The sequence below is a fragment of the Lygodium microphyllum genome, chromosome 26 (genome assembly GCF_053477565.2).
Source record: "Lygodium microphyllum isolate KBCC chromosome 26, Lygodium_microphyllum_v1.1.10, whole genome shotgun sequence".
Taxonomy (NCBI): Eukaryota; Viridiplantae; Streptophyta; class Polypodiopsida; order Schizaeales; family Lygodiaceae; genus Lygodium; species Lygodium microphyllum.
The window spans coordinates 4,409,615-4,435,760 of NC_141160.1; positions in this window are offsets into that span (position 1 = coordinate 4,409,615).

Sequence of the window (26,146 nt, forward strand, 5' to 3'; positions counted from 1 at the left end):
GTAGGTAGAAGACCGTGGGCTGGTTTCTCGTAACAATGTGTGGATGAAGCAAAGTTGTCCATGTTAAGAAGAAGTACATGTGAAGGTGTATGCGAAATCCTTTGCATTGTGACTACACGACATAACATAATTGAACACAGGGACAATGTACTATCGGTAGCTGGTGGCTATTGGACCTGTGTGATGAGGACAGTGTACTTTTTATGGCCATTCGTGCGGTGCTTACCACAATTGATTGCAATGGTATTAAGGTAGAGTGCAAGAGGGAATCGTGTGAATGGGTTAGGGTGACAGGTTTAACCATAGGCGAGACAAGCTCCCTAGGTATGTCCTGCCCTTGATGTGCCCTAAATAATTGTGGGTGATGCTAAGGGGCTAGGGGACTAGGGATGGAGCCAGCTGACCAAGGTCACTGGATGCACCTAATTTGAGGATTCCTAGGTTCTGTGCTGTGATCGTTGGTGCTTCCTATCTTTTCATTCTTTCCTTTTCTTTTTTTCTTTTCTGTTTGCTTTTTTGTTTCTTTTTCTTATGCTTTTTCTTTCTTTCTTTCTTTCTCTTCTCTTTTTTTTTTGACTTGCCTGAGTACAACCATTGCAATATGTTGAGGCCATCAGCCTTTCGATGGGTTGGGAAATGTCAAGCTTCGAAGGCTCAGGAAATGGATATTATAGTGATGATTGTGCCCTAGCCTCGTTGTTAGAGAAGCAATTGTTGAGATGGGGAGATAAACTTGAGATATTGCAAACCTCTTTGTGACACGCGATGTCGGTACAATTGAGGTAACAACTGTCGTGAGCCAACTGTAGATCTTGACCCAGAAAGAGAGCGTAGCCCATGACTATGCTTTGGGTCATGCGATATGGGCACTCGCAAGGGTGATTTTTCGCGTTTGGCAGCGTGGCTTTGTCACTGTTCTTTGTGAGGTTGGTGGTCTTGCGGTGACTTGGGCATTGAACACGTTCGCACATAGACCTGTGTCATCCTACATCCACTTGTCACTTCATGAGAGTATATGCAAGTCGCATGGGTCAAGTACAATGAACAAATGCAGTCATGTCAAGATATTACTTTTTCAAAATCCTATGATGCTAATTGCGATGCCTATTTCGGTGCTTGTTAAAGACATGGCATATATTAGCGATAGGTAAGGGAAGTGTGTACAAGTGGGGAGCCTGCCCCTTTAACCATTTAAAGACAAAAAGTTATGGCAGGATGGACTTTGTTAAGTTGCTTATATATCATAGGGGCTACTCAATTTGCACGAGGCGGGGTGAGTCCAAGTGGTCAGGCGACTGAGGCTCTGCTGGTGAGGGGCTCCTGTGAGGTTGGGCAAGGAAGATGTCAGTCGGGACCTGAATGGTGTAGTCTCTGGCCGCAACCGTTTCTAAAATGCTTTTGAACAATGCATCGAATTCTTCCTTGTCTCGAGCTGCCCGCACAATCGGTGTTGCCATGCCTTATATGCTCCCTTGAGCTCCTATTGCCTTGGCCTGGGGATTTCTTGGCCTACGTCCGGGGCGGTGTCGCTTGGGGCCTCGTTTCTTTACATACCTTTTGAGGCTAGGCACGTAGCGTTCCGGTGGAGGAGCTTGTGCTGCATGCTCCCTTCGATGGCAGAGAGAGTCTTTGCAAGCTAGCTGCACTAGGTGCTCCATGTCTGCTATGTAGGGGGACCTGCAAAATGCGAACCAAGGATTAGGCCTTGAGATAGGATAAAACCATTCACATGGAAAGGATTATACAGTGGGTTATCAAGTGCATATGATGAGGAGGGGAGAGATGAGGTATGCAGTGGTTGTAGTAGAGGGATGGCCCTATGATGATGTTCATTTGGCCTCCAGCCATTAGCAGATCTTGGCTTATGCTAAGTTGCGCGGACTGGTTGTTAGGAAGTGGGGCAGGACTCATCTTCAGAAGGATAGACCAGAAAGGGGAAAGGTGTATAGAAAGGGACGATACCCTATCTACACCCTCAGAGATGGTCAGAGCTTCCTATGATGGTGATAAGGGTTGCATGCCCTCCACATCTGAAGGCGGGAATGGTCACACAACTTCTAAATGTGTGGTGAGAGGAGGACCTGAGAAGCTTAGCATGTTGAACCCAACTCTTCTCCCTGCGCTTGACTATCATTGCTTGTGTGTGTTGACATTGTCTATATAGGGTCACAAAAGTCATTGTTTATTTATATACATATCTACGAATCCATGTCACTTTACGAGGATAAAAGCCAATTGTAGAACTCCGGATTGTACTGGAGCATGGCACACATATCTAGTACTCGTGGCAGCTTACTCAATACCGATAGATATTTTGCAACATCGAGTAGCATGGAACCTTGTCCGAGTCTACTGGCAACATGTAACTCCTCCTCAGTGAGAACCTTATCAAACAGAGAGTTCTCTTGGCTAGTTTCAGCTAAATCCTTACCCCGAATGGTAGTCAGCACTTGAAAGGAAGTTGGTGCCACATAGGTTGGGTCTCTTTGAGACCGCCATTTGGCCAATTGCTCCTTTGAGACTGTCATGATCTGGGCTCCTACTTCGGCCATTGCAATGCGGTTTTCACACTAACGTTACCCTCTGATAGTCACTCTAGTTGCTCTATCTTTAAGAGATTTGGTTGGCAGAGCACATCATTGAATGTTACAGTTAAGCGTAGTTTGTCGGCTTCCTCATCAGAGATGAGTCGCATGCGTTCATACAGGAGCCTAGTATAGTGCTCGTCAAGATGTTCTTGCTCTTCCCAGGATAAGGGAAATGGCAAGTATTCTTCAAGCTGCTCTTTAGGGAATGCGCCCATGTTTGCCAGGACATAGACACGTGCGAACACTTTGAGCTTAGCATCCAACTCAGTTAAGCATTCTGTGACACTTCTATGTTCAACAAGGGCTTGCTCGGTTGCTATCTCATGCAAGGTTCTAGGAGTTTGCCTGGGCTTTAGCATTGCTCGGAGCTCAGGCCTAGACGAGCAAGTTTAGCCAACGCTAGGATTTCTTATGCTCTTGGGGTTTCCATGTTTCTATCAAGGCTTCGTTATTGCATCATGGTTCTCCTTAGATGTGATTAGTATAAATTTGTCACCCTGTTGTGACAGTGTTGTATCCACTCTTGATTGGTCAATGTGAGTTCTATTGTCGGTGGATTGAGTGTTGCAAGCAACCATTGATGGTAGCGGCTCCTTTGATTTTTCAGAGCACATGGATGTGTCTGAGGTTTCACCGCTACTAGGAGAGATATCAATGGGTTCATTGGTGGATGGTCTCGATACTTTATTCCTCATCTCTCCAACGCTCTTGGTCTTGATGTTCTTGGGGTCCACAACCACCTGTAGCTGTTGTTGTTTTCGTTGTTTTCTCCTCTTTTTCTTGGTTAGTGAAGGTGCATCTCTCAACAACTTAGGAACCTGGACTAGGTCAACATGATGTGCTTGGTTGGGCCTCAGCATTCTCTTTCTCTAGTGTGTTCTTATGGGATATAGCAGTGGCATGCTGAATAGCCTCGCTAGGTTGTGAGGGTACAACTGCCTCCCTTTTCAGAGAGTCTAGCTCTTCACCCAATTCCCTTGTGTTTAACTCCTCCATCCTAGGCTTTAGGCACTTTGGAAGTGCTAGACTTGTCAAGGAAGTTGGTTGCGATGCCTCCTCCACAAGTAAACTACTAAGGACACGTTCTGCAATGGGCATTGTCACCGCCAAGGGCTGTGACTGCTGTGATCCCTGATTGGAAGTAGTAGCGGCTAGTCCAGTGGGCTGGCTACTCTTGGTGGATTGCGGTGTCAGGTCCCTAGGGCGGTCGAAAGTGGCCGTGTCTTTTATTGCCCTTTGAGCATTCATCTGTGTAGATCGAGAGCACGAGTTGATCTAGTCACATTAGGTTGCACAGGCATATCCTTGGGCTGAGAGCTACGGCTAATGTTATGACCCGCCTCTTGGACATTTGGAAGCTTAGATGGAGATAGAGATTGGGAGTGAGCAGCCGCCCTTGACGACCGCTGTTGTGCTTCCTATGTCCGTTTGGAAAAAGAGGGTGTAGGAGATCTAGGACTCTTAGGTGGATTTGGCACTGGTTGAATGATTTGCTCGAGGCTATTAGACAATTGTGCCATTTTCTTTGTTGAGCGATCATCCTTGCCATGAGCAATGTTGTGCCTATGATGCCTGTTATCCTCTTGGGAAGTCAAAAGCTCCTTGAGCACTAGTGGTCTTTGTGCACGCTCAATGGTTACATATAACATTTGCTTATTAAGCATGCTAGGCTGAGGCTCTTTCTTTCAAACACTCATGTTTGGTTTCTTGCCTTGAGACCTGGAGTTTCTCTTAGAATTCCTTCTGTGCTTCGTTGCTTTTGATGCAATCTGGTCTTCAGCTGATAGACATGGTTTAGCAAGGGGTTTTGGTATCCAAATCCATCGGTTACCTGCATAAAACCCTTGAGCACGTAGCAAAGCTTTGGATATCCATCTCAGCATTGTATTGACCCTCCATTGATGCCTTTGTGTAACGTGTCCACTAGAACCATTCAGGACACGTCTTAGCAGTCCATCGGAAAGGATGTCTAGAAAACTCCGCCCGGCACTCCCATGGAATGTTACGGGTTTTGCAATCTAGGTCTTCCCGAGTCTGCCACGTAGCGGAAGTATCCTGGCCGTTCCCCACTTAGGATCGACCTGAATTTGGGTTTCCCTGTTTGGTCATTAGCTAGCAACAACTAGCGTCAGACCCGAGCGAACTACTTTACGCAGAAACGCCAGGTCCGAAGCGGATTCACGCTGCACTTGGTTCAAGGAGAATGGGAAACGAGAGGGATGCAAGGCTCGACCTCTCTGCCATAAGGCATAGTCCCATTCCGTTCCCCTAAAACAGCGTAAATCGGGTAGGATGTAAGTCTAGGTCATCATCCTCGTTATTCGCTTTGATGCTGAAGATTAACCTGCTGCTCGTCGAAGACTTTGAGAAAAGTTCCCGGCTAACTGGGACCACCCATTCGTAGGACGGACCCATGATCCATCCTCCGCACTTTCCTCGGTTTGTTTTAGTTATGTAATTACCTACCACATTAGTTTGACATATAACAAACAGCTTCTTTGAATTAACCTTGTCATGCACTGGTTCCTTCACGTAATCTTATCACAGGACATAAAGAAAACAATGTCAAACAACTTCTTTGTTATCATTTTATCATTTTATCTTTGAAATACAAGGAGTTCCCGCCTGTAGGCGTATTCATAATCCGCCCGAAGGCTATCCAGTAATCCACCAGGGATCACTAATCCAAGTTTCCGCCCGTAGACTAGTATGCGGGCCTCGAGATCCAATCCCGAGTCACGTTAGTCTCTTGTGCAGGGCCCGGAAGGCGAGGGATTTACAGCCAGAGCCCCCCCTGGCACCCAAGCGTCCTCCTGCTCCAAGTAGAACTCAACGGAGAGACCTCTCACGGCGGGTTCGGTCCACGTTCCCGGCGCGGTTCACAACCCCCTTGGTTAGGGTTAGGCAGGCAGTCGGGGGTAACTGAAGCTGCCTCTCCCTTCAGGCTTCAACCTGAAGTATTTAGATATGTTTTCCTCCTTTAGTTCATTGAGCAAACAATGCAAACAGTGCTTTTCTAACGGTTACAAGCACAAACAAATTCCAATGGTCGTTGTGGTTGGCAAACTGTCAAGGAGTGACTTCCTTTCCTCCGAATGCAATCCGCATTCATTCCGGAATCAATTGCAACTTGGCAAGATTCCTATCATTCTTGGGTTAGGGTCATACCCTACCCATACTTTAGTGTTTAGTTGTGGTAGGTTCCAGCGACCATGTCGCTTTGGTTTATAGTCTGGTCATTTGCTTCAAGGCAAATACTTAACTTTCCTTTTCCTTGGCAAATTATTCCAAAAGTGAGTAACAGGATGATTAGACATCCTCCAAATCATTCCTAATTAGGTTGGCCCATGGTTCTAGAAATATGCAACTCAGTCGGAGTTTCATCATTTGTACGAGTGATCCTTAGGACGAAACCTTAGATCATTTTATGTATGAGCGTCCAGTTGACTCGACATTTAGTGACTGTGTGTAAGATCTTTGGGTTTGCGGGTTTTGACTTGGCAACAAGTGTAAAGCTGGGTCGAATTCTTACCGCACAAAACCCTAGTTAGCACTTGGGCTACCTATCATATCGACTGAACCATGCCCAAATGAATCCCTTGTGGTCTAGGTGACTTAGACAACACAATATACTTGTCTTGCGACAAGGATGAACCTTTCCCAAAGGTAATAAACTAGGTCAATAGTTACAACTACTCCAATACGTGTAAACATGCGATTCATTGCTTCTACGCATCACATGGTTCACAATAACCCTATCCTTCTTTGGCAGAGCAAAAATGCCTGATAATCCGGACACTAACTTTCCTAGGTCCTACTAGGACTTACCTCAAATAATCATGCCTCTTGCAAGTCCATAGATCAATTTCGTGCCTTCTATTCCTTTTCGAATAACGTCTTATGGGTGTTAACTTTCCCTCATGAATCATTACAGGGAGGATTTATCTAAAAAGGTGACATGCCATTAATCTTTCCATGCCTAGTAAAAAAAAAAGTGTACCTCAATAATTTCAACCTTGAAATGAGGCAATAGTTGTCCTAGGCTCGTCACTTTTGAATACACAAAAAGGAAACTTGCAGATAAGGTCCTACAAATGCATAGACACCTTATGCTCTTTTCACCCATTCCTTTGAACGTACCAATGATCAATTTTCATATCTTAAGCTATTTCTAATAAATGTTCAAATAGCCAATTCATTTTCCAACTGCATTTAACTTGACTAGTTGAATTCGAACATGCATGAGTGCTTCCTAATCCGTGAAGTTATCGTGAATAATTCAATACTTTTGTGTGGAATCCAAATAGATAAAAACCTGGACTTGCGGACTCCGGGAAATATCCACGTATGCTCGAGGTGAACCTCCCGCATCGCACCTTGTGATCTTTCTAGAGGCCATCGCGAATTCGATCTCCAGTTAGCCTTCGTGGATTTCAACTTTTTGCCTTGGCTTGCAGTTTTTATGACCTTGGTCCGTCTCCCTTGTATGCGCAATTTCCTTTGAGATATGGCTTCCTTGACCGAAGTTCCGACTTGCGGAATTTGCCTTGGGAAGGCCTTAGGGTTCTTATGAGATCCCTTGGACAATGGAGATTTGAGAGCTTTAATCCACCTTGAAATTTCGGGTTTAGGAAGGATTTTGCGGCCCTTACGATGATGTTCACGGAAAAGGGCTCTTGCGAATGGGCCTTGCAAGAATGGGGCTTTAGAGTTCTTCTTCTTCTTCCAACAAAAATCCTAGGACCGGCCTTGTAAGTGATTAGTGGGAGGGCCTTTATGGGCTTCTTCTCTTATTCTTTAAAATCCCGAGGGTTAAAGATATTGTGGAAAGGTGTTTAAGGACCCTTCTTCTTCTCTACAAGCCCTGGGCCTAGAGGGCTTATGGAAAATCGGTGAGAAGGTTCGTCGCCTCCTTCTCTTCAAATTCCCGGGGGTGTGTGGATAGACCTATGAGCAATGTAATGGGAAGGGGGGCTTAAGAAGCCCCCTTAGAAGCTTCCTAGAGAAGCTTCTAAGAAGCTTCTCTCAGCACGTGGACGTCAGGGGGGGATCGTGAACCAGGCGGGCGGCGGACTATGGGGGCGTTTCGTCAGCACGGCGACCTTCTGTGGTAGCACGGCGACCTCCTGCGGCAACACGGCGAGCTCCTCCTGCAACACAACCAGCTCCTCCTGCAGCACGGCGAGCTCTCCCTTCACAGCACGGTCGCCCTTCTCCCTCTCGACAGCCTTCTGCCGCCATGTCCTTTCTCCCCTTTCCTCCCCCCCCCCCCCCCCCCCCCCAAGAGGGGGTTCTTATAGTCCAAGGAGGGTGAGGGGTCCTCCCCACGTGTCAGTTGCATGGCTCTCTCCCTCTCACCTCCCTCATGCTAGCCCATCCCTTTCCCCCAGCCACACATCAGCTGGGGAAGATAATAAAAAAATTTGCACTAAATCCACCTTTATCCCCTTATCCTCCTCCCAAGAGGGAGTTTTTGTGAGACTTGCGGTTTCGAGCTCCCGGTTTTGGTTTACCAATGCGGAGGACCCCATCTCACGCGTGCATGGTGTGGATTAAGCTTCCACCAATTTCGAAGTAGGAAATACTCTTGCACAGGGTTTACATGGCGTGCGGGAAGTTAATATTTACGGTACGCGGTACGCGGAAATATTACATTCTCTCCCCCTTAGAAGAATCGAGATGTCCTCATCTCGAGGTAAACTGGGGATATTGAAGATTGAGAGAGCTTTCATCCATCCAGGTAGCATCCTCTTTAGGATAATCTTTCCACTGGACGAGGCATTCTCTCAAGGTTCTGGATCTTAGTTGTCTCACCCTAGCATCAAAAATCTTGTCCGGCCTTAGTTCAAGGACTCCTTGACTAGGCATTACAATTTTGTTGGTCATCAAGTACATGATTTGGGCTAGGTACATACTTCATTCTTCAATAGACTGCTATGGAATACATTATGAACCTTTAGGTTTTCAGGGAATTGCAGTCTATAATCATTAGGTCTTAAGCACTTGAGGATCTTGTATGGTCCACAATACCTTAGACTTAGCTTCCTGCAATCTCCTAAGGATAGAGAACTCTTCTTTGGGCATACATGAATGAAGACCATGTCTCCTTCCTCAAATATTCTATCTTGACACTTCAATTTCGTGTATGCCTTCTGTCTATCCTTCGCAGCTTTGATGTCCCGATAGAGTGAAATCATAAGCTTCGCACAATATCTTCTATTTAAATAACTGGCTTGCTCGTATACATGCTCTCATTCTATAGTAGACATGTCCATTATTGACAGAGAATTCACGATACTTAGCCTCTAGCTTTTGTTCCTGGTCCTTGATAGGGACTTCCCTTAGCATCCTTTGATAGGCTAGATCATGGCATCCTTCCTCTCTAGCTAGCTCAAGTATTAGGTCGTTTGGCATGGACACCTCTGTAGCTAGAGATCTAGCTATTGATAGATTTTGCAAGATTAGTGAATTAAGGAATGCCTTGCGATTGAGTGCATCAACAACTACATTCTCCTTTCCACGTCGGTACTTGATCTTAAAATCATATTCCTCCAATACTTCAATCCATCGACGTTGCCTCATGTTGAGCTCGTTCTGGGTAAAGTCCATTTGAGGCTCTTATGATCGGTTACTAGAGTAAACTTGTTGCCCAACAGGTAGTGTCTCCAAAGCTTTAGAGCATGGATGACATCTAATAACTCCAGATCATGAGTGGCATAATTCTTTTCGTGATTCTTCAATTTCCTTGAAGAATATGCTACTGGATGATTTTCCTACATGAGCACATATCTTAAGGCAAGCATGCTAGTATCAGTTACTACCTCTACTCCTTACTGTGGTCTAGAAGTTTTAGGATCGGTGCTGATACCAAACTTTGCTTCAACCTATCGAAGCTAGTTTGTTTGGCAGTTGATCATGCAATGGATGTTTGCTTCCTCAATAATTCTGTCAAAGGTGCTGCAAGCAAAGCATAGTTTTTGATAAAACCCTATACCATCCTGTCAAACCAAGAAAACTACGTATCTCTTTGACGGATACTAGTATTGGTCATTCAAACACATCTCTGACTTTGGCTCGGTCTACTGAAATTCCTCCTAGATATTTAATCTGACGCTTGAAGAATGCACACTTCTTCATTTTTGCATACAGCTTATGGAACCTCATTGTCTCCAAAACAATCCGTAGTTGAGGTTCACGATCTTCTTCCTGTTTAGAATAGACTAAGGTGTCGTCGAAGAAGACAAGCACGAAGTCATCAAGATATGGCCTAAAAATATCCTGCATTAATCTCGTGAAAGTGGCAGGTGCATCTGTAAGCCCGAATGACATAACCAAGAATTCAAAGTGCCCATCTCTTGTATTGAAGGCCGTTTTTGGAAATATCCTCATCCTTGATCCTGACTTGATAGTAACCTGACCTGAGATCAATTTTGGAGAAGATCTTTGCACCTTGAAGGCGGTCAAGAAGCTCATCTATTCTAGGGATATGATATTTGTTCTTGACTGTTGATTGATTCAACCCACGGTAATCAATACATAGTCGAAGTGTCCCATCTTTCTTTTTCTGGAATAGGACTGGAGCTCCCCATGGTGAATTGCTAGGACGGTTGTAGCCCTAATCTAGTAGTTGCTTGAGTTGTTCCTTCAACTCAATTGCTTCCGATATAGACATTCTATAGGGTCTCTTCGCAATTGGCGCAGCTCCTATTACTAGCTTGATCTCATGATCTACTTCTCTTTGAAGTGGGCGTTTTGTTAACTCTTCAGAAACTACGTCCACGTATTCCTTCAGCCAAGTGACCAATTCACTTTACTTCTTTATCAATATTCATAGTCAAGACAATCGGGAAAAAGTTTTATTCCATTCATATCAACATAGCCCTTCCAAGGTACAATTATTTCTTGGGGCGATGGAACAAGTTAATACATTAATTCGAGGAGAATAAGATATTATTGCATTCAGCTATAGGAACTGAGTAGTAGTACGGATTGGGGTCATTGATTTTCAGGAATCGATAGTTCATTGGAAGGTTAGGGTATCTTTTCCTTTGATATCTATTCTTCTCACGACTTCCCAAAACCTTGATTCGGTCGGCAGGGATTCTTTGAATCACTTCCCCGTACACATACTTATTCTGGTTAACCCTTCGACCTCCAACCTGTAGGGTTGCGTTTGCGTGAGCCTCAATAAAGACGAACAGCTTTACGATCTTCAAATCCTCCATCCACTTGATTCTCTTCAAGTTAATTTGAAGGTACGCAGGTCGATAGGCAGTTATGTAATAGATCCCTGAAACACCCATCCATCTCCATTCCACGTACACAGGTGATGGATTGTAAATGCGATCTAGGATGTTCATTATCTCAACCCTTTGTCGATAATCCGTGGAATGCATCGCGGTCATAAACATGACTCGGAACACTAAGAACCTGTTCCATGCTTCATAATTCTGCAAGACAGTATTCAAAGTAAGGAAATGTTTGGGACACAACATTTGCTTTACTTCTTCTTATTAAAATTTCCTAAAAACAAATCCTTTGTTGGTTCGCTCTGATACCAACTGTAACTTGTCCACTAGAACCATTCAGGACACGTCTTAGCAGTCCATCGGAAAGGATGTCTAGAAAACTCCGCCCGGCACTCCCATGGAATGTTACGGGTTTTGCAATCTAGGTCTTCCCGAGTCTGCCACGTAGCGGAAGTATCCTGGCCGTTCCCCACTTAGGATCGACCTGAATTTGGGTTTCCCTGTTTGGTCATTAGCTAGCAACAACTAGCGTCAGACCCGAGCGAACTACTTTACGCAGAAACGCCAGGTCCGAAGCGGATTCACGCTGCACTTGGTTCAAGGAGAATGGGAAACGAGAGGGATGCAAGGCTCGACCTCTCTGCCATAAGGCATAGTCCCATTCCGTTCCCCTAAAACAGCGTAAATCGGGTAGGATGTAAGTCTAGGTCATCATCCTCGTTATTCGCTTTGATGCTGAAGATTAACCTGCTGCTCGTCGAAGACTTTGAGAAAAGTTCCCGGCTAACTGGGACCACCCATCCGTAGGACGGACCCATGATCCATCCTCCGCACTTTCCTCGGTTTGTTTTAGTTATGTAATTACCTACCACATTAGTTTGACATATAACAAACAGCTTCTTTGAATTAACCCTGTCATGCACTGGTTCCTTCACGTAATCTTATCACAGGACATAAAGAAAACAATGTCAAACAACTTCTTTGTTATCATTTTATCATTTTATCTTTGAAATACAAGGAGTTCCCGCCTGTAGGCGTATTCATAATCCGCCCGAAGGCTATCCAGTAATCCACCAGGGATCACTAATCCAAGTTTCCGCCCGTAGACTAGTATGCGGGCCTCGAGATCCAATCCCGAGTCACGTTAGTCTCTTGTGCAGGGCCCGGAAGGCGAGGGATTTACAGCCAGAGCCCCCCCTGGCACCCAAGCGTCCTCCTGCTCCAAGTAGAACTCAACGGAGAGACCTCTCACGGCGGGTTCGGTCCACGTTCCCGGCGCGGTTCACAACCCCCTTGGTTAGGGTTAGGCAGGCAGTCGGGGGTAACTGAAGCTGCCTCTCCCTTCAGGCTTCAACCTGAAGTATTTAGATATGTTTTCCTCCTTTAGTTCATTGAGCAAACAATGCAAACAGTGCTTTTCTAACGGTTACAAGCACAAACAAATTCCAATGGTCGTTGTGGCTGGCAAACTGTCAAGGAGTGACTTCCTTTCCTCCGAATGCAATCCGCATTCATTCCGGAATCAATTGCAACTTGGCAAGATTCCTATCATTCTTGGGTTAGGGTCATACCCTACCCATACTTTAGTGTTTAGTTGTGGTAGGTTCCAGCGACCATGTCGCTTTGGTTTATAGTCTGGTCATTTGCTTCAAGGCAAATACTTAACTTTCCTTTTCCTTGGCAAATTATTCCAAAAGTGAGTAACAGGATGATTAGACATCCTCCAAATCATTCCTAATTAGGTTGGCCCATGGTTCTAGAAATATGCAACTCAGTCGGAGTTTCATCATTTGTACGAGTGATCCTTAGGACGAAACCTTAGATCATTTTATGTATGAGCGTCCAGTTGACTCGACATTTAGTGACTGTGTGTAAGATCTTTGGGTTTGCGGGTTTTGACTTGGCAACAAGTGTAAAGCTGGGTCGAATTCTTACCGCACAAAACCCTAGTTAGCACTTGGGCTACCTATCATATCGACTGAACCATGCCCAAATGAATCCCTTGTGGTCTAGGTGACTTAGACAACACAATATACTTGTCTTGCGACAAGGATGAACCTTTCCCAAAGGTAATAAACTAGGTCAATAGTTACAACTACTCCAATACGTGTAAACATGCGATTCATTGCTTCTACGCATCACATGGTTCACAATAACCCTATCCTTCCTTGGCAGAGAAAAAATGCCTGATAATCCGGACACTAACTTTCCTAGGTCCTACTAGGACTTACCTCAAATAATCATGCCTCTTGCAAGTCCATAGATCAATTTCGTGCCTTCTATTCCTTTTCGAATAACGTCTTATGGGTGTTAACTTTCCCTCATGAATCATTACAGGGAGGATTTATCTAAAAAGGTGACATGCCATTAATCTTTCCATGCCTAGTAAAAAAAAAAGTGTACCTCAATAATTTCAACCTTGAAATGAGGCAATAGTTGTCCTAGGCTCGTCACTTTTGAATACACAAAAAGGAAACTTGCAGATAAGGTCCTACAAATGCATAGACACCTTATGCTCTTTTCACCCATTCCTTTGAACGTACCAATGATCAATTTTCATATCTTAAGCTATTTCTAATAAATGTTCAAATAGCCAATTCATTTTCCAACTGCATTTAACTTGACTAGTTGAATTCGAACATGCATGAGTGCTTCCTAATCCGTGAAGTTATCGTGAATAATTCAATACTTTTGTGTGGAATCCAAATAGATAAAAACCTGGACTTGCGGACTCCGGGAAATATCCACGTATGCTCGAGGTGAACCTCCCGCATCGCACCTTGTGATCTTTCTAGAGGCCATCGCGAATTCGATCTCCAGTTAGCCTTCGTGGATTTCAACTTTTTGCCTTGGCTTGCAGTTTTTATGACCTTGGTCCGTCTCCCTTGTATGCGCAATTTCCTTTGAGATATGGCTTCCTTGACCGAAGTTCCGACTTGCGGAATTTGCCTTGGGAAGGCCTTAGGGTTCTTATGAGATCCCTTGGACAATGGAGATTTGAGAGCTTTAATCCACCTTGAAATTTCGGGTTTAGGAAGGATTTTGCGGCCCTTACGATGATGTTCACGGAAAAGGGCTCTTGCGAATGGGCCTTGCAAGAATGGGGCTTTAGAGTTCTTCTTCTTCTTCCAACAAAAATCCTAGGACCGGCCTTGTAAGTGATTAGTGGGAGGGCCTTTATGGGCTTCTTCTCTTATTCTTTAAAATCCCGAGGGTTAAAGATATTGTGGAAAGGTGTTTAAGGACCCTTCTTCTTCTCTACAAGCCCTGGGCCTAGAGGGCTTATGGAAAATCGGTGAGAAGGTTCGTCGCCTCCTTCTCTTCAAATTCCCGGGGGTGTGTGGATAGACCTATGAGCAATGTAATGGGAAGGGGGGCTTAAGAAGCCCCCTTAGAAGCTTCCTAGAGAAGCTTCTAAGAAGCTTCTCTCAGCACGTGGACGTCAGGGGGGGATCGTGAACCAGGCGGGCGGCGGACTATGGGGGCGTTTCGTCAGCACGGCGACCTTCTGTGGTAGCACGGCGACCTCCTGCGGCAACACGGCGAGCTCCTCCTGCAACACAACCAGCTCCTCCTGCAGCACGGCGAGCTCTCCCTTCACAGCACGGTCGCCCTTCTCCCTCTCGACAGCCTTCTGCCGCCATGTCCTTTCTCCCCTTTCCTCCCCCCCCCCCCCCCCCCCCCCCCCCAAGAGGGGGTTCTTATAGTCCAAGGAGGGTGAGGGGTCCTCCCCACGTGTCAGTTGCATGGCTCTCTCCCTCTCACCTCCCTCATGCTAGCCCATCCCTTTCCCCCAGCCACACATCAGCTGGGGAAGATAATAAAAAAATTTGCACTAAATCCACCTTTATCCCCTTATCCTCCTCCCAAGAGGGAGTTTTTGTGAGACTTGCGGTTTCGAGCTCCCGGTTTTGGTTTACCAATGCGGAGGACCCCATCTCACGCGTGCATGGTGTGGATTAAGCTTCCACCAATTTCGAAGTAGGAAATACTCTTGCACAGGGTTTACATGGCGTGCGGGAAGTTAATATTTACGGTACGCGGTACGCGGAAATATTACATTCTCTCCCCCTTAGAAGAATCGAGATGTCCTCATCTCGAGGTAAACTGGGGATATTGAAGATTGAGAGAGCTTTCATCCATCCAGGTAGCATCCTCTTTAGGATAATCTTTCCACTGGACGAGGCATTCTCTCAAGGTTCTGGATCTTAGTTGTCTCACCCTAGCATCAAAAATCTTGTCCGGCCTTAGTTCAAGGACTCCTTGACTAGGCATTACAATTTTGTTGGTCATCAAGTACATGATTTGGGCTAGGTACATACTTCATTCTTCAATAGACTGCTATGGAATACATTATGAACCTTTAGGTTTTCAGGGAATTGCAGTCTATAATCATTAGGTCTTAAGCACTTGAGGATCTTGTATGGTCCACAATACCTTAGACTTAGCTTCCTGCAATCTCCTAAGGATAGAGAACTCTTCTTTGGGCATACATGAATGAAGACCATGTCTCCTTCCTCAAATATTCTATCTTGACACTTCAATTTCGTGTATGCCTTCTGTCTATCCTTCGCAGCTTTGATGTCCCGATAGAGTGAAATCATAAGCTTCGCACAATATCTTCTATTTAAATAACTGGCTTGCTCGTATACATGCTCTCATTCTATAGTAGACATGTCCATTATTGACAGAGAATTCACGATACTTAGCCTCTAGCTTTTGTTCCTGGTCCTTGATAGGGACTTCCCTTAGCATCCTTTGATAGGCTAGATCATGGCATCCTTCCTCTCTAGCTAGCTCAAGTATTAGGTCGTTTGGCATGGACACCTCTGTAGCTAGAGATCTAGCTATTGATAGATTTTGCAAGATTAGTGAATTAAGGAATGCCTTGCGATTGAGTGCATCAACAACTACATTCTCCTTTCCACGTCGGTACTTGATCTTAAAATCATATTCCTCCAATACTTCAATCCATCGACGTTGCCTCATGTTGAGCTCGTTCTGGGTAAAGTCCATTTGAGGCTCTTATGATCGGTTACTAGAGTAAACTTGTTGCCCAACAGGTAGTGTCTCCAAAGCTTTAGAGCATGGATGACATCTAATAACTCCAGATCATGAGTGGCATAATTCTTTTCGTGATTCTTCAATTTCCTTGAAGAATATGCTACTGGATGATTTTCCTACATGAGCACATATCTTAAGGCAAGCATGCTAGTATCAGTTACTACCTCTACTCCTTACTGTGGTCTAGAAGTTTTAGGATCGGTGCTGATACCAAACTTTGCTTCAACCTATCGAAGCTAGTTTGTTTGGCAGTTGATCATGCAATGGATGTTTGCTTCCTCAATAATTCTGTCAAAGGTGCTGCAAGCAAAGCATAGTTTTTGATAAAACCCTATACCATCCTGTCAAACCAAGAAAACTACGTATCTCTTTGACGGATACTAGTATTGGTCATTCAAACACATCTCTGACTTTGGCTCGGTCTACTGAAATTCCTCCTAGATATTTAATCTGACGCTTGAAGAATGCACACTTCTTCATTTTTGCATACAGCTTATGGAACCTCATTGTCTCCAAAACAATCCGTAGTTGAGGTTCACGATCTTCTTCCTGTTTAGAATAGACTAAGGTGTCGTCGAAGAAGACAAGCACGAAGTCATCAAGATATGGCCTAAAAATATCCTGCATTAATCTCGTGAAAGTGGCAGGTGCATCTGTAAGCCCGAATGACATAACCAAGAATTCAAAGTGCCCATCTCTTGTATTGAAGGCCGTTTTTGGAAATATCCTCATCCTTGATCCTGACTTGATAGTAACCTGACCTGAGATCAATTTTGGAGAAGATCTTTGCACCTTGAAGGCGGTCAAGAAGCTCATCTATTCTAGGGATATGATATTTGTTCTTGACTGTTGATTGATTCAACCCACGGTAATCAATACATAGTCGAAGTGTCCCATCTTTCTTTTTCTGGAATAGGACTGGAGCTCCCCATGGTGAATTGCTAGGACGGTTGTAGCCCTAATCTAGTAGTTGCTTGAGTTGTTCCTTCAACTCAATTGCTTCCGATATAGACATTCTATAGGGTCTCTTCGCAATTGGCGCAGCTCCTATTACTAGCTTGATCTCATGATCTACTTCTCTTTGAAGTGGGCGTTTTGTTAACTCTTCAGAAACTACGTCCACGTATTCCTTCAGCCAAGTGACCAATTCACTTTACTTCTTTATCAATATTCATAGTCAAGACAATCGGGAAAAAGTTTTATTCCATTCATATCAACATAGCCCTTCCAAGGTACAATTATTTCTTGGGGCGATGGAACAAGTTAATACATTAATTCGAGGAGAATAAGATATTATTGCATTCAGCTATAGGAACTGAGTAGTAGTACGGATTGGGGTCATTGATTTTCAGGAATCGATAGTTCATTGGAAGGTTAGGGTATCTTTTCCTTTGATATCTATTCTTCTCACGACTTCCCAAAACCTTGATTCGGTCGGCAGGGATTCTTTGAATCACTTCCCCGTACACATACTTATTCTGGTTAACCCTTCGACCTCCAACCTGTAGGGTTGCGTTTGCGTGAGCCTCAATAAAGACGAACAGCTTTACGATCTTCAAATCCTCCATCCACTTGATTCTCTTCAAGTTAATTTGAAGGTACGCAGGTCGATAGGCAGTTATGTAATAGATCCCTGAAACACCCATCCATCTCCATTCCACGTACACAGGTGATGGATTGTAAATGCGATCTAGGATGTTCATTATCTCAACCCTTTGTCGATAATCCGTGGAATGCATCGCGGTCATAAACATGACTCGGAACACTAAGAACCTGTTCCATGCTTCATAATTCTGCAAGACAGTATTCAAAGTAAGGAAATGTTTGGGACACAACATTTGCTTTACTTCTTCTTATTAAAATTTCCTAAAAACAAATCCTTTGTTGGTTCGCTCTGATACCAACTGTAACTTGTCCACTAGAACCATTCAGGACACGTCTTAGCAGTCCATCGGAAAGGATGTCTAGAAAACTCCGCCCGGCACTCCCATGGAATGTTACGGGTTTTGCAATCTAGGTCTTCCCGAGTCTGCCACGTAGCGGAAGTATCCTGGCCGTTCCCCACTTAGGATCGACCTGAATTTGGGTTTCCCTGTTTGGTCATTAGCTAGCAACAACTAGCGTCAGACCCGAGCGAACTACTTTACGCAGAAACGCCAGGTCCGAAGCGGATTCACGCTGCACTTGGTTCAAGGAGAATGGGAAACGAGAGGGATGCAAGGCTCGACCTCTCTGCCATAAGGCATAGTCCCATTCCGTTCCCCTAAAACAGCGTAAATCGGGTAGGATGTAAGTCTAGGTCATCATCCTCGTTATTCGCTTTGATGCTGAAGATTAACCTGCTGCTCGTCGAAGACTTTGAGAAAAGTTCCCGGCTAACTGGGACCACCCATCCGTAGGACGGACCCATGATCCATCCTCCGCACTTTCCTCTGTTTGTTTTAGTTATGTAATTACCTACCACATTAGTTTGACATATAACAAACAGCTTCTTTGAATTAACCCTGTCATGCACTGGTTCCTTCACGTAATCTTATCACAGGACATAAAGAAAACAATGTCAAACAACTTCTTTGTTATCATTTTATCATTTTATCTTTGAAATACAAGGAGTTCCCGCCTGTAGGCGTATTCATAATCCGCCCGAAGGCTATCCAGTAATCCACCAGGGATCACTAATCCAAGTTTCCGCCCGTAGACTAGTATGCGGGCCTCGAGATCCAATCCCGAGTCACGTTAGTCTCTTGTGCAGGGCCCGGAAGGCGAGGGATTTACAGCCAGAGCCCCCCCTGGCACCCAAGCGTCCTCCTGCTCCAAGTAGAACTCAACGGAGAGACCTCTCACGGCGGGTTCGGTCCACGTTCCCGGCGCGGTTCACAACCCCCTTGGTTAGGGTTAGGCAGGCAGTCGGGGGTAACTGAAGCTGCCTCTCCCTTCAGGCTTCAACCTGAAGTATTTAGATATGTTTTCCTCCTTTAGTTCATTGAGCAAACAATGCAAACAGTGCTTTTCTAACGGTTACAAGCACAAACAAATTCCAATGGTCGTTGTGGCTGGCAAACTGTCAAGGAGTGACTTCCTTTCCTCCGAATGCAATCCGCATTCATTCCGGAATCAATTGCAACTTGGCAAGATTCCTATCATTCTTGGGTTAGGGTCATACCCTACCCATACTTTAGTGTTTAGTTGTGGTAGGTTCCAGCGACCATGTCGCTTTGGTTTATAGTCTGGTCATTTGCTTCAAGGCAAATACTTAACTTTCCTTTTCCTTGGCAAATTATTCCAAAAGTGAGTAACAGGATGATTAGACATCCTCCAAATCATTCCTAATTAGGTTGGCCCATGGTTCTAGAAATATGCAACTCAGTCGGAGTTTCATCATTTGTACGAGTGATCCTTAGGACGAAACCTTAGATCATTTTATGTATGAGCGTCCAGTTGACTCGACATTTAGTGACTGTGTGTAAGATCTTTGGGTTTGCGGGTTTTGACTTGGCAACAAGTGTAAAGCTGGGTCGAATTCTTACCGCACAAAACCCTAGTTAGCACTTGGGCTACCTATCATATCGACTGAACCATGCCCAAATGAATCCCTTGTGGTCTAGGTGACTTAGACAACACAATATACTTGTCTTGCGACAAGGATGAACCTTTCCCAAAGGTAATAAACTAGGTCAATAGTTACAACTACTCCAATACGTGTAAACATGCGATTCATTGCTTCTACGCATCACATGGTTCACAATAACCCTATCCTTCCTTGGCAGAGAAAAAATGCCTGATAATCCGGACACTAACTTTCCTAGGTCCTACTAGGACTTACCTCAAATAATCATGCCTCTTGCAAGTCCATAGATCAATTTCGTGCCTTCTATTCCTTTTCGAATAACGTCTTATGGGTGTTAACTTTCCCTCATGAATCATTACAGGGAGGATTTATCTAAAAAGGTGACATGCCATTAATCTTTCCATGCCTAGTAAAAAAAAAAGTGTACCTCAATAATTTCAACCTTGAAATGAGGCAATAGTTGTCCTAGGCTCGTCACTTTTGAATACACAAAAAGGAAACTTGCAGATAAGGTCCTACAAATGCATAGACACCTTATGCTCTTTTCACCCATTCCTTTGAACGTACCAATGATCAATTTTCATATCTTAAGCTATTTCTAATAAATGTTCAAATAGCCAATTCATTTTCCAACTGCATTTAACTTGACTAGTTGAATTCGAACATGCATGAGTGCTTCCTAATCCGTGAAGTTATCGTGAATAATTCAATACTTTTGTGTGGAATCCAAATAGATAAAAACCTGGACTTGCGGACTCCGGGAAATATCCATGTATGCTCGAGGTGAACCTCCCGCATCGCACCTTGTGATCTTTCTAGAGGCCATCGCGAATTCGATCTCCAGTTAGCCTTCGTGGATTTCAACTTTTAACCTTGGCTTGCAGTTTTTATGACCTTGGTCCGTCTCCCTTGTATGCGCAATTTCCTTTGAGATATGGCTTCCTTGACCGAAGTTCCGACTTGCGGAATTTGCCTTGGGAAGGCCTTAGGGTTCTTATGAGATCCCTTGGACAATGGAGATTTGAGAGCTTTAATCCACCTTGAAATTTCGGGTTTAGGAAGGATTTTGCGGCCCTTACGATGATGTTCACGGAAAAGGGCTCTTGCGAATGGGCCTTGCAAGAATGGGGCTTTAGAGTTCTTCTTCTTCTTCCAAAAATCCTAGGACCGGCCTTGTAAGTGATTAGTGGGAGGGCCTTTATGGGCTTCTTCTCTTATTCTTTAAAATCCCGAGGGTTAAAGATATTGTGGAAAGGTGTTTAAGGACCCTTCTTCTTCTCTACAAGCCCTGGGCCTAGAGGGCTTATGGAAAATCGGTGAGAAGGTTCGTCGCCTCCTTCTCTTCAAATTCCCAGGGGTGTGTGGATAGACCTATGAGCAATGTAATGGGAAGGGGGGCTTAAGAAGCCCCCTTAGAAGCTTCCTAGAGAAGCTTCTAAGAAGCTTCTCTCAGCACGTGGACGTCAGGGGGGGATCGTGAACCAGGCGGGCGGCGGACTATGGGGGCGTTTCGTCAGCACGGCGACCTTCTGTGGCAGCACGACGACCTCCTACGGCAACACGGCGAGCTCCTCCTGCAACACGGCCAGCTCCTCCTGCAGCACGGCGAGCTCTCCCTTCACAGCACGGTCGCCCTTCTCCCTCTCGACAGCCTTCTGCCGCCATGTCCTTTCTCCCCTTTCCCCCCCCCCCCCCCCCCCCCCCCAAGAGGGGGTTCTTATAGTCCAAGGAGGGTGAGGGGTCCTCCCCACGTGTCAGTTGCATGGCTCTCTCCCTCTCACCTCCCTCATGCTAGCCCATCCCTTTCCCCCAACCACACATCGGCTGGGGAAGATAATAAAAAAATTTGCACTAAATCCACCTTTATCCCCTTATCCTCCTCCCAAGAGGGAGTTTTTGTGAGACTTGCGGTTTCGAGCTCCCGGTTTTGGTTTACCAATGCGGAGGACCCCATCTCACGCGTGCATGGTGTGGATTAAGCTTCCACCAATTTCGAAGTAGGAAATACTCTTGCACAGGGTTTGCACGGCGTGCGGGAAGTTAATATTTACGGTACGCGGTACGCGGAAATATTACACTTCGTCTATAAGTCTTGGGCTTATTTTGGGGTCTTCTACGATATTTGTAAGTCCAAAGCCTGTCCTTGGCCTTGTCTCTTGACCCTCTTGTTTCAGGCATGGCCTCACTCACTGGTTCTCGTTGTTCGACCTGTGCTTGTATCAACTCTTCCAACAAGTCCTTGCTCTCATTAGTAGGTTTGACTGTTATGACTGTTATGTCAGCACCTTCCTTGCCTTTCCCTCGAGGTTCGATGAGGTCACCCTTGCTAAAGGTTGTGACTATCCTCACACCTGGTAGTGTCAGATGTATCCTCTATGCTACATAGTCAGCCTCACACTTGGTCGCCCTTTTGAAGGGTCTTCCTAGGAGGGTTTCTTTCCCGTAATTAACACTATTTGGAGGAACATAAAATAGGATAGGCAAGCTTTCAGTTTCAATTGTCGCAAGGATTTTGCACTTTCCTATGAGTGCTTGTGGGTGTCCCCCGTAAGGACTAAGAGTTGCATTAGTCGGTGTGAGCTCTGGTTGGCCTAGTAGGGTCCATGATTCATAGGTCAAGATATTAAAATATGCTCCTTCATCATTTTGAGCATTGATAGTATGTTCTCTTTTCGCGGTGAGTTTGACCCTAAGATAAGAAGGTGGTACTATGTCTTCATCTTTCGGGTCTTGGCTTGTAAATTTAAGCCTTCTAACAAATGCCCTTGAGTCCCCAACTGCACGACCAGATATGGATTCTCCACTGATGTCTTGGATTGTTAGTGCAGTGCTATTCAAGGAACATCTATCGTCAGGACTGTCACATCTAGTCATTCTTGCTGTTGTAGCTTGATGTTGCATTTTGCTCTGACTAGACACAGTCTGAACACAATGTCTTTATGTTCTCGTGGTGTGGCCCTTTTCCCTTTGATGGCTAGATTGTCTTGTTGAGGTTCTAGGGTCTCTTTTTGTCTTTGTTTGGGTGTGGGCTTTTGGTTGCTGCTTTGTAAGTGAAGATCTATGCTTGTGTAGAGCCATTACTACACTAGGGCCTAATCCGGAGGACCTGTCATGATGCGCGCTTTCCCTCCAACCTACTTGCGGGAGGTGCGGAGGGGGCAGAGCCGTTACGGTAAACACCATGCGCAATTTGGAGGACCATTTATAGCTAAATTTTGAAGTAATTGCTCTAATTTTCAGTGTCTCATTGCTCCTTCCTGTGGGTATAAAGCTTCCCACGGCATTTGAATTGGCCTTCTTTGTTTTATTTGGTTGGTACTGTCCTTGGGCTATTTTTGCATAGGCAAAGTTTCAGGCCGGGTTGTGCACCCATTCAGGGTCTTAAGTGGTAAGGGAGGGTTGTCTCTCTTTTGTCTTATCACCTCGTTTAACATCGGCCTTTTTCTTCAGCCAGAATATATATGGCAAATATTTTTATAAAGCAATCATCATGAGATGCATTGGAAATGAGACATTGGGCCTTTTCATGAGATGTAAGGAATGAATAAGGGTTGGGGTGGGGGTTACATTGGTAGTCCAGTGTTCACTGGCTGCTACTTATCCAGTTACAATGGCTATTACTCACTTTGAAGCTTATCCAAAGTCACAAGATAAGATGGGAGTTAATGTTATCCAATACAATGAATTTCAAAACTAGATATGATGCATGCATACAAGAGGGATTGAGCTACTAAGCCTATGCAATATTTAATCTCTCCAACAAAGGGATTAAGCTCAACAAGTGGATAAACATGAGAGATTAAGATTAGATGGTCATACCTCTTTAGTGCTCGGAGAAGATGGTTAAAGTATAGCCTGTCATGATGCCCATTTTCTCCATCAAACAAGCCCAATTGGTTGGAACACTCCCATGGATGAAGGCTTTAGCATTTGAATGCTTCCAAGGATGATGATGGCTCCCGTGCTTGTTCCCAAGCTTGAGCTTCAAAGAAGGAAAGCTTTAAGTGAAGCTTTCATGGCTGCCCACAAAACTCCCATGCATGCTGAGCTCCATGTCTTCAATCCAGGTGCGGAAGGGCAAAAAGGGGTTGAAAGATCTCCTGAGGGCTAAGCTCTAGAGATTGTGGGCTAGGTGAAGAGCTTGAGTTGTCAAGCTCTAATGGCTGCCCACATGCAATATACAACAGGGTGCTTGATCAAGAAGTAGGCCAGTAGGAGAGGGGGGTCAAGTTTACCCAAAGAAAGGGGGGGGTTGCATGCCCAGGGGTTCTGGACCAAGGCCAGTAAGTAGGGAAGGAGTAGGGCTGAGGAATGGGGAGTAGACAACTCAGTGCAAAATGCGTCACATTTTGCGGGCTGCTACCTGTTGTCCACGTGGGTTGTCTGCTAGCCACCAAGGTACTTGTCAGGTGGAGGATAACCTTAGGGAGCTTGTGGGGTGACTAGATGTTGAGGCTGAGGGTTGGTTACAGCAGGAAGAAGGGATTTGGGGGCAGTCCACCATGGAAGCTTGAGGGAAAAGCTTGGTGGGGAAGAGAGAGAAGTGTGTAACAAAAAGTGATTGTGGTTTTCCGCTCCTCTAAACTGTTGAACCTCTAACTTGCCATGGAACCCCTAAAATTTGCTTGAAAAGAAGTGAAGACCTGCTATTTTAACCATTTTACCTCCAAATATGTCTGAGTCTCCAGCATAGCTCTTGCTTGCTCCAAAAAGTTGAGGTTAACTACTGTAGTCCTTCCTGCTATACCTACACTTGTAAGCTGAGTAACTAGGGTTTTGGAGAATTGAAAATGAAGAAAGGGGAAAGAAGAAAAGGACCAAAGCCTGAAGCTCTGATACCACTTGTAATGAATGACACTGAGAGGAGAGAGGAGAGGAGCTGAAGAGAGAGAAAGAGAGCAAGAAGAAGAGGAAAGAAGACTAGAAGAGGAGAGAGAAAGACACAAAAGAGGGGAGAAGGGAGGAGAAAGCCATGGAAGCTGAAGATGAAGGTGAAGAGTATGTTCTTGATAATAAGGGGTTGCCCTAATCTGGGACTCTTACACCTTATATACCCCGGTCAGTGTGAACTGGGTGTCTAACCCCTAGTTTGTATGTATCCCTCTTGTAACATGAACGATTGCAAAAGCTTAGTGTGCCCTAATGCATTCACAAGGGTGTTTAAGTTTGTGTGGTGTGCCTCAATGGGTGTAGCAATGAGGTGCCAACATTCATGTGCAAAGTATAAGGCACAAGGTGCACCTAGGTGGGTTTATAGTACACTATTGCACTAGGATAGTTAATGCATATGCACACTATGTGAGTGTGTGTGAATGGGTTCTATGTGCAAAGAGGTATGGTAGCATGTAGTGTGCACTAGTGTAGTGCAGATATACCCATGCGCTTATGTACACTTGAATGCACACAAATATATGTGCACATGTGAGGAATTGTGTATGAGTGACTATGGGTAGATATGCAAGTGCATGAATCTTGGGATTTGTGTGGAGAAATATAGGAGTCTTGTGTATGTGTACTAGTGTTGTGTGCACATATGTGGGCTTATATGCAAGTGCTTGTGTGCATGGATCTATGTACATATTCATGTGCATGTGTGCAGGGGTCTATGTGCATATTGACATGTGCATGTGTAAGGATATATGGGTGTCTAAGTGCAAGGATGTGATAGGTTTTGATTGTGAGGGTGTTAGTGTTAGTGTGTGACAATATGTGTGCGTTTATGTGCATATGTGTAGGATGTTGTGTACATGCACATAGGTTGTGTGCACGTGTGTTGGTTTATGTGCCTAAGTAGATATGCACGTGCTTGTGTGCAGGGGTCTATGTGCATATTTGCATGTGCATGTGTAAGGATATATGGTTGTCTAAGTGCAAGGATGTGATAGATTTTGGTTATGAGGGTCTTCATTTGTGTCAGTGTGTGTGCATCTATGTGCCTATGTGTAGGGTATTGTGTACATGCACTGCATGGGTTGCGTGCACGTGCATTGGTCTATCTGCACACGTCAAGGTGTGTGTGCAAGGTTAGTGCATGCAAGGGTATGCTGTATAGTTCTATGTGCATGTGTGCATGTGCATGTGCATGAACAATGGTCTACAAGTGTTGTAGTGCATGTGCACGTGCATGTGTGCATGGGTCATAGTGTAAGTGCACAAGGGCCATGTGCACATGCAAGTGTGCTTGTGTGTATGTGCATGTGCCTACATCTTCATGGAGGGATCTACATGTAGGGATGTTGTGCATGTGTGTAAGGGTCCTATGTGCAATTTCAACAAAGTGAATGCTAGAATATATGTGCCTAAGGATATGTGTGTGTGTGTGTGTATTGCAATATTCTATGTGGTCTAGTGTGCATGTATCGTGGTGTGTGTGTATGTGAGCATATGGATATCTGTGTATGTGTATTGTACGTGTGTATCAAGAAATGTTATGTGTGCATATTGTGTGTAGGTGGTGCGTGATGTGTGTATAGCTTGTGTATCGGTGTGTATGTGTGGTGTGTCTTGCGTGTGTTTAATATGACGTGTGTGAAAAATATGAGGTGTGAGGTGTGAGTGCATGCATGTGATGTCCACATGGAATGCATATGTGTATGATGTGTGTTCATGTTAAGTGTATGGGTATGTATGGTGCATTTATGGGTGTGCACATGGTGTGTGAGGGGGTATGCTGTGTG